We start from the raw sequence: 13,600 nt of genomic DNA, 5'->3' as shown, positions 1-13,600 counted from the left end.
GGTGTTCCGGCGCTTGGCGGCCGGGTCGGCCGCGGGCGCCTGTTCGGCGGCCGCGACGAGCCGGTTGTCGTGGCGCTGGGACGGTTGGTCGGCCTTGGGCTTGTTGTTCTGCTGGTTGTGCTGCTGCCGGCTGCTTTCGTCGGCCGGCCTCGGGGGGGGGGGTGGGGGGGGGGGGTACCGGCTTTGCTTTGCCGGCTTCATCCAGTGCCACTTGGATCTTCATGGTGGAGTCGGCGTTGGCGTACTTGTCCGCTGTCACCATGAGCGCGGCCATGGTGGCCGGCTCAGAGCGCAAGAGCTTGTGCTTGAGGAGGGTGCCGTCTCGGCATCCGTTGACAAAGTACTGGATTGCCTGGACTTCATGGACGCCCTCACAGCTATTCCAAAGCTCGGTCCAGCGTGCGAGGTACTCGCAGCCGGTTTCCACCGACCCCTGAACGCACTTGGCGAGCTGGCTGGGGCGGCCGGGTCGCTTGTAGGTGCCGGTGAAGTTGCGCACGAAGGCTTGCTCGAAGTCGACCCACGTGTTGATGCTGCCAGCCGGCAGACTGTTCAACCAGGTGCGGGCCGACCCCTGGAGCATGAGGGGCGCGTAGCACACGGCGAGGCGGTGGTTACCGCCGGCGATGCCGATGGCGGCGGTGTAGTCAGTGAGCCAGTCCTCCGGCTTCACGATGCCGTTATACTTGGGGGTGTCGTGGGGGAGTGTGAACCCTTTGGTGAAGCGCTCACCCCGGATGCGTGGCCCGAAGCACGCCGGTCCGACGGGGCCGGTCTCTTCCAGCTCCTGGGAGAGGGCGAGTCGGTCGAGGCGGTGACGGGCGTCGGTGTCGTCGATGGCGCGCGGGCCCAGCCGGTCGGTGAATGTGTCGTGGGGGGCCGGGTCGCCTGCAGTCGGACGTCGGCTGGGTTGGAGCAGAGGGTCGAGGCGGCGTCGGACCTCCGAGGCCGGCTCGTCGCCCAGGACGCCAGCGGTCGTTGGAGCAGGGTTGCGCCGAGTCCGGGTGCGACCGGAGTGTGCCTCGCCGGGTGGCGAGGATGCCGTGTGCTGGTTGTCACCGGGTCCAGCGACGCGGACGGAGCCGGATCCGGCCGGCCTGGCAAGCTGGTTGAGGCGGTCCTACTGCGCGTTGGCCGCAGCGAGGAGGTCGTTCACCCTCTTGAGGTGGTCCTGTAGTTCTTCGCCCGCGAGCTGGTCCAGGCCGACCGCGGCCGCCTGGGCAGCGCGCATGTTCTTCACGGGAGTCTCATAGACGGGAGGGAGAGTGCCTGGGCCTGCACGTCGGTGACCCGGCTTGGCTCGGGCGCGTCCGGCGTGAGGCCGTAGGCGGCGTTGCGCTCCAGCTGAGCGGAGTCGAGGCGGCGTTGCGTGGCGGCGAGCGTCTCGGTGACGTCCAGCAGGCGCTGGCGGTCCTCGTCGAGACGAGTCCGAGCTTCGGCGATGTTGGAGGCGTCGATGTCGGTGCCGATGGGAACGCGGAGGCTCTACATTGTGGTGCGCAGGGGGTTGGGCGAGCCGGCCCTGTTCGCTGCGGCCTTAGCTTTGGCGGCCTTCCTTGCCGCGCTCGACGAGGAGGAGGCGCCGGTGTCGGTGACGAAACCCTCCACGTAGAGGTCCATCGCTCCGGCGGGAGCGCCATCCTTGATGGAGAGCAGGGAGTCGGAAATGCTAAGTACCTCGCTGGGGTACTCGTTGGCCGTAGGCGCATCGGAGATGCGCAGCGTGGCGAAGGAGGCGGCGAGTGCATCGATGACGTCGTCCGCTAGCGTGCAGGCTCGTCGGAGTCGGAGAGGAGCCCCGTCTGAAGCATGCTCCCAGCCAGGACCTCGAGCTGCCCCACGGTGGGCGCCAACTGTCGTGGTGGGCGCACGGCTGGTACCAAGGGATGGCTAAAGATAGGAGGAGGCTCGAGGGCACTGGTGGACTCCAGAGGCGAGGTCGGCATGAGCAAGCACGGGACGCAAGACATACCCAGGTTCGGGGCTCTCCGGAGAGATAACACCCCTAGTCCTGCTGAGTGTGATTTATATATAACAATACAGAGTTGCTCCTGGAGCTGTAAGGAGGAAGAAGGAAGGCAGGCCAAGGCTTAGGCTGCTCCTTCTCCTTGGGTGTTGCTTGCTAGGTGTGTGAGTGGGTGGATGGGTGAGTGTATTTGTAGGGGAACATAGTAATTTCAAAAAATTTCCTACGCACACGCAAGATCATGGTGATGCATAGCAACGAGAGGGGAGAGTGTTGTCCACGTACCCTCGTAGACCGATAGCGGAAGCGTTATCACAACGCGGTTGATGTAGTCGTACGTCTTCACGATCCGACCGATCATGTACCGAACGCACGGCACCTCCGAGTTCTACACACGTTCAGCTCGATGACGTCCCTCGAACTCCGATCCAGCCGAGTGTTGAGGGAGAGTTTTGTCAGCACGACGGCATGGTGACGATGATGATGTTCCACCGACGCAGGGCTTCGCCTAAGCTCCGCAACGGTATTATCGAGGTGTAATATGGTGGAGAGGGGCACCGCACACGGCTAAGAGATCTCAAGGATCAATTGTTGTGTCTATGGGGTGCCCCCTACCCCCGTATATAAAGGAGCAAGGGAGGAGGAGGCCGGCCCTAGGAGGGGGCGCACCAAGTGTGGAGTCCTACTAGGACTCCCTAGTCCTAGTAGGATTCCACCTCCCATATGGAATAGGAAAAGAGGAAAGGAAAAAGAGAAGGAAGGAAGGGGGCGCCCCCCTTCCCTAGTCCAATTCGGACCAGACCAAGGGGAGGGGTGCAGCCACCCTTGAGGCCCTTTTTCTTCTTTCCCGTATGGCCCAATAAGGCCCAATACGTATTCCCGTAACTCTCCGGTGCTCCGAAAAATACCCGAATCACTCGGAACCTTTTCGAAGTCCGAATATAGTCGTCCAATATATCGATCTTTACGTCTCGGCCATTTCGAAACTCCTCGTCATGTCCCCGATCTCATCCGGGACTCCGAACTCCTTCGGTACATCAACATACATAAACTCATAATAAAACTGTCATCGTAACGTTAAGCGTGCGGACCCTACGGGTTCGAGAACTATGTAGACATGACCGAGACACGTCTCCGGTCAATAACCAATAGCGGGACCTGGATGCCCATATTGGCTCCCACATATTCTACGAAGATCTTTATCGGTCAGACCGCATAACAACATACGTTGTTCCCTTTGTCATCGGTATGTTACTTGCCCGAGATTCGATCGTCGGTATCTCGATACCTAGTTCAATCTCGTTACCGGCAAGTCTCTTTACTCGTTCCGTAATACATCATCCCGCAACTAACTCATTAGTCACAATGCTTGCAAGGCTTATAGTGATGTGCATTACCGAGTGGGCCCAGAGATACCTCTCCGACAATCGGAGTGACAAATCCTAATCTCGAAATACGCCAACCCAACAAGTACCTTTGGAGACACCTGTAGAGCACCTTTATAATCACCCATTACGTTGTGACGTTTGGTAGCACACAAAGTGTTCCTCCGGTAAACGGGAGTTGCATAATCTCATAGTCATAGGAACATGTATAAGTCATGAAGAAAGCAATAGCAACATACTAAACGATCGAGTGCTAAGCTAACGGAATGGGTCAAGTCAATCACGTCATTCTCCTAATGAGGTGATCCCGTTAATCAAATGACAACTCATGTCTATGGCTAGGAAACATAACCATCTTTGATTAACGAGCTAGTCAAGTAGAGGCATACTAGTGACACTCTGTTTGTCTATGTATTCACACATGTATTATGTTTCCGGTTAATACAATTCTAGCATGAATAATAAACATTTATCATGATATAAGGAAATATATAATACTTTATTATTGCCTCTAGGGCATATTTCCTTCAGTCTCCCACTTGCACTAGAGTCAATAATCTAGTTCACATCGCCATGTGATTTAACATCAATAATTCACATCACCATGTGATTAACACCCATAGTTCACATCTCTATGTGACCAACACTCAAAGGGTTTACTAGAGTCAATAATCTAGTTCACATCGCTATGTGATTAACACCCAAAGAGTACTAAGGTGTGATCATGTTTTGATTGTGAGATAATTTTAGTCAACGGGTCTGTCACATTCAGATCCGTAAGTATTTTGCAAATTTCTATGTCTACAATGCTCTGCACGGAGCTACTCTAGCTAATTGCTCCCACTTTCAATATGTATCTAGACCGAGACTTAGAGTCATCTAGATTTAGTGTCAAAACTTGCATCGACGTAACCCTTTACGACGAACCTTTTGTCACTTCCATAATCGAGAAACATATCCTTATTCCACTAAGGATAATTTTGACCGCTGTCCAGTGATCTACTCCTAGATCACTATTGTACTCCCTTGCCAAAATCAGTGTAGGGTATACAATAGATCTGGTACACAGCATGGCATACTTTATAGAACCTATGGCCAAGGCATAGGGAATGACTTTCATTCTCTTTCTATCTTCTGCCGTGGTCGGGCTTTGAGTCTTACTCAATTTCACACCTTGTAACACAGGCAAGAAACTCTTTCTTTGACTGTTCTATTTTGAACTACTTCAAAATCTTGTTAAGGTATGTACTCATTGAAAAAACTTATCAAGCGTCTTGATCTATCTCTATAGATCTTGATGCTCAATATGTAAGCAGCTTCACCGAGGTCTTTCTTTGAAAAACTCCTTTCAAACACTCCTTTATGCTTTGCAGAATAATTCTACATTATTTCCGATCAACAATATGTCATTCACATATACTTATCAGAAATGCTGTAGTGCTCCCACTCACTTTCTTGTAAATACAGGCTTCACCGCAAGTCTGTATAAAACTATATCCTTTGATCAACTTATCAAAGTGTATATTCCAACTCCGAGATGCTTGCACCAGTCCATAGATGGATCGCTGGAGCTTGCATATTTTGTTAGCACTTTTAGGATTGACAAAACCTCCTGGTTGTATCATATACAACTCTTCTTTAATAAATCCATTAAGGAAGGTAGTTTTGTTTATCCATTTGCCAGATTTCATAAAATGCGGCAATTGCTAATATGATTCAGACAGACTTTAAGCATAGATACGAGTGAGAAACTCTCTCATCGTAGTCAACACCTTCAACTTGTCGAAAAACCTTTTTGCGACAATTCTAGCTTTGTAGATAGTGACACTACTATCAGCGTCCGTCTTCCTCTTGAAGATCCATTAATCTCAATGGATCGCCGATCATCGGGCAAGTCAACCAAAGTCCATACTTTGTTCTTCATACATGGATCTCATCTCAGATTTCATGGCCTCAAGCCATTTTGCGGAATCTGGGCTCACCATCGCTTCTTCATAGTTCGTAGGTTTGTCATGGTCTAGTAACATAACCTCCAGAACAGGATTACCATACCACTCTGGTGCGGATCTTACTCTGGTTGACCTACAAGGTTTAGTAACAACTTGATCTGAAGTTTCATGATCATCATCATTAACTTCCTCACTAATTGGTGTAGAGTCACAGGAACCGTTTCTGTGATGAACTACTTTCCAATAAGGGAGCAGGTACAGTTACCTCATCAAGTTCTACTTTCCTCCCACTCACTTCTTTCGAGAGAAACTCCTTCTCTAGAAAGGATCCATACTAAGCAACGAATGTATTGCCTTCGGATCTGTGATAGAAGGTGTACCCAACTGTCTCCTTTGGGTATCCTATGAAGACACATTTCTCCGATTTGGGTTTGAGCTTATCAGGATGAAACCTTTTCACATAAGCATCGCAACCCCAAACTTTAAGAAACGACAACTTTGGTTTCTTGCCAAACCACAGTTCATAAGGCGTCGTCTCAACGGATTTTGATGGTGCCCTTTTTAACGTGAATGTAGCTGTCTCTAATGCATAACCCCAAAACGATAGTGGTAAATTGGTAAGAGACATCATAGATTGCACTATATCCAATAAAGTACGGTTATGACGTTCGGACACACCATTATGCTGTGGTGTTCCAGGTGGCGTGAGTAGTGAAACTATTTCACATTGTTTTAACTGAAGGCCAAACTCGTAACTCAAATACTCTTCTCTACGATCAGATCGTAGAAACTTTATTTTCTGTCACGATGATTTTCCACTTCACTCTGAAATTCTTTGAACTTTTCAAATGTTTCAGACTTATGTTTCATTAAGTAGATATACCCATATCTGCTCAAATCATCTGTGAAGGTCAGAAAATAATGATACCTGCTACGAGCCTCAATATTCATCGGACCACATACATCTGTATGTATGATTTCCAACAAATCTGTTGCTCTCTCCATAGTTCCGGAGAACGGCGTTTTAGTCATCTTGCCCATGAGGCACGGTTCGCAAGCATCAAGTGATTCATAATCAAGTGATTCCAAAATCCCATCAGTATGGAGTTTCTTCATGCGCTTTACACCAATATGACCTAAACGGCAGTGCCACAAATAAGTTGCACTATCATTATTAACTTTGCATCTTTTGGCTTCAATATTATGAATATGTGTATCACTACGATCGAGATCCAACAAACCATTTTCGTTGGTGTGTATGACCATAGAAGGTTTTTATTCATGTAAACAGAACAACAATTGTTCTCTAACTTAAATGAATAACCGTATTGCAATAAACATGATCAAATCATATTCATGCTCAACGCAAACACCAAATAACACTTATTTAGTTTCAACACTAATCCCGAAAGTACAGGGAGTGTGCGATGATGATCATATCAATCTTGGAACTACTTCCAACACACATCGTCACCTCGCCTTTTACTAGTCTCTGTTTATTCTGCAACTCCCGTTTTCGAGTTACTACTCTTTAGCAACTGAACCAGTATCAATTACCGAGGGGTTGCTATAAACACTAGTAAAGTACACATCAATAACATGTATATCCAATATACCTTTGTCCTTGCCATCCTTCTTATCCACCAAATAGTTGGGGTAGTTCCGCTTCCAGCGACCAGTCCCTTTGCAGTAGAAGCACTTAGTCTCAGGCTTAGGACCAGACTTAGGCTTCTTCACTTGAGAAGCAACTTGCTTGCCATTCTTTCTTGAAGTTCCCCTTCTTCCCTTTGCCCTTTTCTTGAAACTAGTGGTCTCGTCAACCATCAACACTTGATGTTTTTCTTGATTTCTACCTTCGTCGATTTCAGCATCACGAAGAGCTCGGGAATTACTTTCGTCATCCCTTGCATACTATAGTTCATCACGAAGTTCTACTAACTTGGTGATGGTGACTAGAGAATTCTGTCAATCACTATTTTATCTGGAAGATTAACTCCCACTTGATTCAAGCGATTGTAGTACCCAGACAATCTGAGCACATGCTCACTAGTTGAGCGATTCTCCTCCATCTTTTAGCTATAGAACTTGTTGGAGACTTCATATCTCTCAACTCGGGTATTTGCTTGAAATATTAACTTCAACTCCTGGAACATCTCATATGGTCCATGACGTTCAAAACGTCTTTGAAGTCCCGATTCTAAGCCGTTAAGCATGGTGCACTAAACTATCAAGTAGTCATCATATTGAGCTAGCCAAACGTTCATAACGTCTGCATCTGCTCCTGCAATAGGTCTGTCACCTAGCGGTGCATCAAGGACATAATTTTTCTGTGCAGCAATGAGGATAATCCTCAGATCACGGATCCAATCCGCATCTTTGCTACTAACATCTTTCAACATAATTTTTCTCTAGGAACATATCAAAAATAAACACAGGGAAGCAACAACGCGAGCTATTGATCTACAACATAATTTGCAAAATACTATCAGGACTAAGTTCATGATAAATTTAAGTTCAATTAATCATATTACTTAAGAACTCCCACTTAGATAGACATCCCTCTAATCATCTAAGTGATTACGTGATCCAAAGCAACTAAACCATGTCCGATTAACACGTGAGATGGAGTAGTTTCAATGGTGAACATCACTATGTTGATCATATCTACTATATGATTCACGCTCGACCTTTCGGTCTCTGTGTTCCGAGGCCATATCTGTTATATGCTAGGCTCGTCAAGTTTAACCTGAGTATTCCGCGTGTGCAACTGTTTTGCACCCGTTGTATTTGAACGTAGAGCCTATCACACCCGATTAACACGTGGTGTCTCAGCACGAAGAACTTTTGCAACGGTGCATACTCAGGGAGAACACTTTTATCTTGAAATTTTAGTGAGAGATCATCTTATAATGCTACCGTCAATCAAAGCAAGATAAGATGCATAAAGGATTAACATCACATGCAATCAATATAAGTGATATGATATGGCCATCATCATCTTGTGCTTGTGATCTCCATCTCCGAAGCACCGTGCTCGTGATCTCCATCTCCGAAGCACCGTCATGATCACCATCGTCACCGGCTCGACACCTTGATCTCCATCGTAGTATCGTTGTCGTCTCGCCAACTTATTGCTTTTACGACTATCGCTACCGCTTAGTGATAAAGTAAAACTATTACATGGCGATTGCATCTCATACAATAAAGCGACAACCATATGGCTCCTGCCAGTTGCCGATAACTCGGTTACAAAACATGATCATCTCATACAACACATTATATCACATCATGTCTTGACCATATCACATCACAACATGCCCTGCAAAAACAAGTTAGACGTCCTCTACTTTGTTGTTGCATGTTTTACGTGGCTGCTACGGGCTTAGCAAGAACCGTTCTTACCTACGCATCAAAACCACAACGATAGTTTGTCAAGTTGGTGCTGTTTTAACCTTCGCAAGGACCGGGCGTAGCCACACTCGGTTCAACTAAAGTGAGAGAGACAGACACCCGCCGGTCACCTTTAAGCAACGAGTGCTCACAACGGTGAAACCAGTCTCGCGTAAGCGTACGCGTAATGTCGGTCCGGGCCGCTTCATCTCACAATACCGCTGAACCAAAGTATGACATGCTGGTAAGCAGTATGACTTATATCGCCCACAACTCACTTGTGTTCTACTCGTGCATAGCATCAACGCATAAAACCAGGCTCGGATGCCATTGTTGGGGAACGTAGTAATTTCAAAAAATTTCCTACGCACACGCAAGATCATGGTGATGCATAGCAACGAGAGGGGAGAGTGTTGTCCACGTACCCTCGTAGACCGATAGCGGAAGCATTATCACAACGCGGTTGATGTAGTCGTACGTCTTCACGATCCGACCGATCAAGTACCGAACGCACGGCACCTCCGAGTTCTACACACGTTCAGCTCGATGACGTCCCTCGAACTCCGATCCAGCCGAGTGTTGAGGGAGAGTTTCGTCAGCACGACGGCATGGTGACGATGATGATGTTCCACCGACGCAGGGCTTCGCCTAAGCTCCGCAACGGTATTATCGAGGTGTAATATGGTGGAGAGGGGCACCGCACACGGCTAAGAGATCTCAAGGATCAATTGTTGTGTCTATGGGGTGCCCCCTGCCCCCCTATATAAAGGAGCAAGGGAGGAGGAGGCCGGCCTAGGAGGTGGCGCACCAAGTGTGGAGTCCTACTAGGACTCCCTAGTCCTAGTAGGATTCCACCTCCCATATGGAATAGGAAAAGAGGAAGGAAAAAAGAGAAGGAAGGAAGGGGGCGCCCCCCTTCCCTAGTCCAATTCGGACCAGACCAAGGGGAGGGGTGCGGCCACCCTTGAGGCCCTCTTCCTTCTTTCCCGTATGGCCCAATAAGGCCCAATACGTATTCCCGTAACTCTCCGGTGCTCCGAAAAATACCCAAATCACTCGGAACCTTTCCGAAGTCCGAATATAGTCGTCCAATATATCGATCTTTACGTCTCGGCCATTTCGAAACTCCTTGTCATGTCCCTGATCTCATCCGGGACTCCGAACTCCTTCGGTATATCAACATACATAAACTCATAATAAAACTGTCATCGTAACGTTAAGCGTGCGGACCCTACGGGTTCGAGAACTATGTAGACATGACCGAGACACGTCTCCGGTCAATAACCAATAGCGGGACCTGGATGCCCATATTGGCTCCCACATATTCTACGAAGATCTTTATCGGTCAGACCGCATAACAACATACGTTGTTCCCTTTGTCACCGGTATGTTACTTGCCCGAGATTTGATCGTCGGTATCTCGATACCTAGTTCAATCTCGTTACCGGAAAGTCTATTTACTCGTTCCGTAACACATCATCCCGCAACTAACTCATTAGTCACAATGCTTGCAAGGCTTATAGTGATGTGCATTACCGAGTGGGCCCAGAGATACCTCTCCGACAATTGGAGTGATAAATCATAATCTCGAAATACGTCAACCCAACAAGTACCTTTGGAGACACCTGTAGAGCACCTTTATAATCACCCATTTACGTTGTGACGTTTGGTAGCACACAAAGTGTTCCTCTGGTAAACGGGAGTTGCATAATCTCATAGTCATAGGAACATGTATAAGTCATGAAGAAAGCAATAGCAACATACTAAACGATCGAGTGCTAAGCTAACGGAATGGGTCAAGTCAATCACGTCATTGTCCTAATGAGGTGATCTCGTTAATCAAATGACAACTCATGTCTATGGAAACATAACCATCTTTGATTAACGAGCTAGTCAAGTAGAGGCATACTAGTGACACTCTGTTTGTCTATGTATTCACACATGTATTATGTTTCCGGTTAATACAATTCTAGCATGAATAATAAACATTTATCATGATATAAGGAAATATATAATACTTTATTATTGCCTCTAGGGCATATTTCCTTCAGTATTGCATTGCCCGTATGCATGAGGGCTCCTGGAGGGTTTTATAGGTCAACCCCCCAGGGGTGCAATGGTAATATTACAAGGACGTAGGGCCGGGTTGTCAGTGTCCAGGGAACCCGGTGCTGGGACCTGCCGGGTACCGGGTCTCACCGGGTTCCCCGGGTGCGGGCCCCATGCGTCCAGGGATGCTATGCGTTGTCTTGTCGATCGTCAGGGCGTGGCCGAGTCGAGTTGGCTACAGTGGTGCTCCGTCAGGTCGCCGCTTGCTGGAGTCATGGATGACGATGATTGCACTGTTGCCACGGCAGCCCTGGTCAGCGAGTAGGTGGGGGGCACTTTGCCTCGTCCGGCTGACCAAAGGCATGGGCGGGGCACTATGGCTTCGGTCATCAGTTGGTGGAGACTCGTCCCATCGTACGACTGGGATGGGATGGCCGCTGACCCTCGGCCGGGTTTGGAGAACACGCTAAGGGTGGAGCTGGCTTGTTGGGGAAGTCTTGAGCTTGGTTGTTGGGGCCGAGTCGAGGAGTTCGGCCGGGTTGAGGGACTTGGCCGGGTTGAGCGACCCGGCCAAGTGCGAGCCGGATTGAGGGGCAATGCTGGCCTGGTTGTTTTCAAAAGGATCCGGATTCCGTTGCCTGCCTGGGGTTTATCCCCCTGACAAACACCAAAGCACCGGTCCCCCCACATATCAAATTATCAAAGTAGCGAACATGAACCAAACCAACATGATGAAAGTGACATGGTGAAATTCCCGTGTACCCTCAAGAACGCTTTGCTTATTATAAGAGACCGTTTTGGCTTGTCCTTTGCCATAAAAGGATTGGGCTAGCTTGCTGCACTTTTATTACCGTTACCGTTACCGTTACTTGTCCGTTACAAATTATCTTGCTATCAAACTACTTGTTACCGATTTATTTCAGTGCTTGCAGAAAATACCTTGCTGAAAACCACTTGTCATTTCCTTCTGCTCCTCGTTGGGTTCGACACTCTTACTTATCGAAAGGACTACAATTGATCCCCTATACTTGTGGGTCATCATGGGCCCACATGACCGTGTGGGGTCCATATGGGTCCCTCGTCCCCCCCCCCCGCCCGCGTGCTTTCTTGAAACTTCGTACCTGAAAAAATCATATTAAATCCATAGGTTTTTTACCTCTATAGAAATTGATTTTCTGTAAAGTCAAAACCATGTAGAAAACAACAAATGGCACTGGGCACTAGATTAACAGGTTAGTCCAAAATAGTATAAAATGCTATAAAAAATATACGAAAGTGGTATTATAATGGCATGAGAGAATAAAAAATTATGGGTTAATTATCATTTTGCCCTCAGTGGTGTCCATGTGCTCAGTTTTGCCCTCAGATACGAATTGTGCTCAGTTTTGCCCCTAGTCCGAGCGCACCAACTCGTTCCGTGAACTCAGCCGTCTCCGTCAGGTCAACCTTTTGACTCGGCCCTTACAGATAGGACCAGGCGGCAGGGACGACCAATTTTATTCAGATCGTTGCACGCATGGCTTGTGGGACCCAGCAGAGAGCCTGAAAGAACATGCGGTGCCCCCATGTTTGGTTTTGGTAATTGATGACAATCTCTATGGACTAATGGTTGCCTTGAGTTATATTTGAAGGATTTGTCCATAGGCTTTTCTTGAAGTCCATGTGTTGGTTTCAAGGAGTTGATGTGGTGACCAAGGTGTTATTAAGGAATTATCCAAAGATTGGTCATGTGAGAGTAGAGCTTATTGCAAGCATGTCTTGAAGAAGAAGATTGTGTGATCATTCATGTTTACCTTCAAGACATCATCCAAATGAAGAGAGTTGGAAAGAGTCAAGGTTGATCAAGACTAAGTCAAGAGTGAATCAAGTTGATCAACACACAAAGCGCACAAGATGTACCGAGAGGGATCAAGCGATCCCATGGTGTGGTAAGCATTGTCAATTACGCTTTGTGTACTAACCCATGATCTTCGTGAGAGTTCTTTGTGGGGTTAGGTTGCGGTGTGCAAGTTCAAGTGAAGCATCATGAAGAGATCAAATGCTTGAAGCTTGCCGTCCATTGTGGTGACAATGGACTTGTGAAGATGTTGCGGTGTGCAAGTTCAAGTGAAGCATCATGACGAGATCAAATGCGTGAAGCTTGTCGTCCATTGTGGTGACAATGGACTGGTGAAGATGTGCGGAAGAGTGGCTCACCCATAGTGGAGTATGGGGGAGCAATCAACTAGTCTTCATCGAGCCAACACAACCAAGAAAGGTGGTCCAACTTGAGGGAGTCAAGATCGTCATCATCTAGCTCAAGTGGACCATGTGCAAGGCAAAGGTTTGCTCTTGATAGGTTTTCTATTTTACCGGTCTCATGATGGTAGTTGGGAGACCGGGTTATAGGATTGATTGCCGTACTATCAAGGGGGGATCTCGATGAGTAGCTTGATCGTATCGTTCATAGAGAGCTCAAACCATTGCATCCTTGCATCATCTTTGTTGGTTCTTGTTTGGTTCTTCTCTTTGTGAGTTTTGGAGCTTATGGTCATCTTGATGACAAGCTCGAGTTCATCGAAAACGGAGTTCACTCGCATCTTCTATGATGTTTTCGATGTTGGAGGTTATGCCGGTTCTTCTCGGTTGGAGGTTTCACTCCTCTATTTGTTGGCATACCTCCCCTGCCTCTTCTCGGTTGGTCGCTGTTTTGATGCTACTCATCGTCTTGTATCCAACAAGCTTGAGTTTGCTCAATTCGGAGCTCATATGAAGAAGTTATGGCAGTTCTGGTTTTCTTCCTGCGGTAGTACCGCGGCCAGAGCGGCAGTACCGCTTATCACCCCAAGCGGTAGTACCGCTGTCCAAAGCGGTAGTACTGC

At 47.9% G+C, this 13,600-nt stretch overlaps 1 pseudogene; it reads right to left on the bottom strand.

The window, feature by feature from the left end:
• Positions 1-1,236: 1,236 nt before the first annotated feature.
• Positions 1,237-13,600, bottom strand: part of LOC123171335 (cilia- and flagella-associated protein 251-like) — a 30,483-nt pseudogene continuing 18,119 nt past the window's right edge.

Source organism: Triticum aestivum, chromosome 7D (assembly GCF_018294505.1).
Source record: "Triticum aestivum cultivar Chinese Spring chromosome 7D, IWGSC CS RefSeq v2.1, whole genome shotgun sequence".
In the NCBI taxonomy this organism is placed as follows: domain Eukaryota; kingdom Viridiplantae; phylum Streptophyta; class Magnoliopsida; order Poales; family Poaceae; genus Triticum; species Triticum aestivum.
Note: the sequence above shows the minus strand (reverse complement) of the source record. Positions and strands in the feature narration are given on the sequence as shown.